At 52.3% G+C, this 3,171-nt stretch overlaps 1 long non-coding RNA gene across 1 annotated transcript; it reads right to left on the minus strand.

The window, feature by feature from the left end:
* Positions 1-422: 422 nt before the first annotated feature.
* On the minus strand, positions 423-2,119 carry LOC118773748. Its single transcript, XR_005004743.1, has 3 exons — positions 2,020-2,119; positions 1,742-1,839; positions 423-1,658 (listed from the first exon to the last, which is right to left on the minus strand). It is a non-coding gene; the product is annotated as an uncharacterized LOC118773748 (long non-coding RNA).
* Between the last annotated feature and the right edge of the window lie 1,052 nt (positions 2,120-3,171).

A 3,171-nucleotide genomic window follows, 5' to 3' on the forward strand; every position in this document is an offset into this window, starting at 1 on the left:
TCTGGGCTTGCGTTTCTTAGGGAGCATAAGGCCGCCGTAATGCAATGTCATTGCTGTATTAGTTCTGCAGAGCCCTGGTTTAGGGTGTTTTTGTCATTTTGAAATTTGGTTTGTTTTTATCGGCTGATAAGAGCAGCATGGGGGGTGGGGGGGGGGGGTGTCTCGTGTCCAGGTTTTAGAGAAAGGAGACTCCTATCAGAGTGCTTGTGGCCGTTATCCCTGAAAAAAAAAGTGATTTCCAGCGAGTGGCAGCAGGGGCTTATCTAAAACATTACCAGCCCTCCGATGTTTAATTCCATTGCTGGGGGGTGTGGGGGGGGGGGGGGGGACAACCTGATTCTCAAGGAGAGGGGGAGGGAACAGAGACTCCAAAAAAACAGCTGATCTCTTTCTTGCATCCTTCCACGTGTAGAGGCGCCGGGGCAATGATTAGAGCTTTGTGTCGACTACGCCACCTACTGGAGGTCTGATCTCTATGTAGGAAATAAGCCTGGTGGGAACTAACCACCGGTTACCAAATACAACCAGCTTCCTGTATAATCCACACCAAGGCACACAGGTTCGTGCAAGGATGAAGCAGAGACGGGGTTCTATTAAAATTGTATACACGCTTTATTTTGATTGGTCTGATGGTTACACTTTCATTAGTGGGGCTAAACACCCAGTTAGACACAGAGGAATATCGTACCGATAGCGGATACCGAAGACACAAAATAAACTAGAATGAACAGGAGCGGAGCTTACCAGAGGGAGACCTTGTCTGGAAGGAGGGTCAGAAGGACCACACGTGGCTACACACACACACACACTGCACTGCACACCCCGGTGACACTACACTGCAAATGATAGTGGAGCAAAGACACAAATACCCACCACCAGGTGTCAAGCCTCCCTACTGGATGTCCCCAGTCCTGCCAGGAAAGAAAAGAAAGACAATAATAAGACAACATCAGAAAAGGGCCCCACCAGTTAGGTCTGAGCCCACAGGGCTAACCAAATAGCAGTTATGGCCACAGGTAATAACACCAGTACAAATCACAACACAACACTTCCCCAACGGGCACAACAAGGTGCCTTAACCAATCCTGGAATGTGTGAAAAGTCAAGGTGAAACACACGGGCCCAGGAGGGCAGACTAGTCACAGGTGGGGCCTAGCATCAGACGCAAGACACCCAAACCGAAAATAGACAACAACAACAACAACAACCAAGACAGCTAACAAAGAAGGTTATGTTTACAATACAATATCACAGTAGATCATTCCTCATGCTACCCACCAGGAAACCCCATACCCGATATCCATACGCACACACACACGCACGAGCATGCACCCCACGCCAACACGGAGCACGTCTACACACACCCAGCGCCCTCAACGCTAACTCACACAATCACCTGCACGCACACACGCACCAACACACACGATCACACGTTACCACTCAGATGCTCCGGCCACCCTCGTACGGTGCCGCCGCGATAGAGCATTCGCTAAATAAGAGTCATAAAACTAAAAGGGTTATTGATGACAAAACAGCAGCCGGTGACCAAAATGCAGCCTTGATCTTGTGTACTTCCGGTAAGCGACCCACCACGGCCGAAGACGAAGAGAGGTGAACTCCCGTTGCTAAGTGCTGACACCGCAACACAGCAAAGCAGCCTAAGTAAAGCAGATAGCAGTAGTTTAGACAAGCAGGTTAAGAATCGCTGACGATAATTCTAAAACACTGAATGGCTACGTACCGGTAACTTAAACAAGGACGCGCACCCACCGATTGAGTGGTACCCCAAATACGGCACACTGCGACGCACGATAAGGGCAATATTTCAAGTGTTTGGCCCTAAAACAAAGGCAGAAGTTAGCAACCCGAATCTGGCATGCATAAAATCACAGCGTCAAGCAAGTGTTGGCCAACATACCTTCACGGTTGAGACGTGGGCACTCAACTACTGCTCAACAACGATAACGACTGGAGCATAAGACGCAAAATGCCAAATCGAACAGAATTCAAATCGCCTACCTGGCTGCAGCAGTGCCGGGCTTTTAAAGGGATCCCACGGCAAACAATTAGCATGACAAGTGTCGCATACCGTGACGTCAGTTGATGCGACGCCGCACTGCCGCTGTTGCTTCTGCTTAAAGGTACAGGCGCTCCGTTACAATCTACCCCCCGCTTCTTTTATCGTCGGCCCGACGATACAGCTCACGCTTCCCAAAGTTGAACAAAGTGTGGACCCACCGAACATGGATTCGTCAGAGGTCACTGGTCCGCACTCCGCATGGTAAGCGATGGGGGTTGGAATGCTGACCTGCTGTGACCCGGGTGGTGCGGCGCTGAGGGTGCTCCCTATCGCCAGAGCAGAGCGCTACTGGCTGAACGCCTATGGATTCGACAGCCAATTCGCTGGGGGGAGGATCCCGGTTACTCATATCCGGGCCCGCAGAGCCCCGCAGCGGTTCATCTTGGGATGTTTCAGCCATGGCTGGAGTAGGATGATCAGTACTAAATACTTGCTCCCCAAGGAGAACATCTTCCTCGCTAGACAACTCCCCTGGATCGCCCGGGGGCGGTTCCTCCAGTGGAGTTAGCCCCGGGGACTTGTTATAGGCCTGCGGCCCCAACACCCTTTTCAACATGCTACGATGCACATGTTTCGGCCTACTCGCATCATTAGTAGGGACAATCGTGTACACGGCCCCACCTTCCAACGGGGCCCGCAGAACTGTGTGCACCACCGGATTCCACTGGTCCTGAATTTTATTACGACCCCGCACCCCGAGGTCACGCACATACACCAACTGCCCTACTTTTAAGGCCGAACCCCGCACCCGTGAGTCATGTTTGTCTTTGCGATATTCTGCTGCAGCTGCAAGACGCTCCCTGGCCCCATCAAAGGCTACCTGGAGCCGGGTCTGGTGCTCCTGGACCCAATCGCACACCCGGCCCCCAACCGGCTCACGGACTCGCCCAAGGAGGAAGTCCACTGGCAGCTGGGGCTCCTGCCCAAACATCAGGAGATGAGGAGATTCTCCTGTGGACTGGTGAGGGGTGGTGTTATAACAGAAAACCACATGCGGCAAACAAGTTGCCCAGTCCCTCTTACGGGAGGCAGGCAAGGTGCGCAGTAAATTGTGCAGCGTGCGGTTAAACCGCTCGCACTGGCCATTCCCC

The sequence above is a fragment of the Megalops cyprinoides genome, chromosome 2, assembly GCF_013368585.1.
Source record: "Megalops cyprinoides isolate fMegCyp1 chromosome 2, fMegCyp1.pri, whole genome shotgun sequence".
Lineage (NCBI taxonomy): Eukaryota > Metazoa > Chordata > Actinopteri > Elopiformes > Megalopidae > Megalops > Megalops cyprinoides.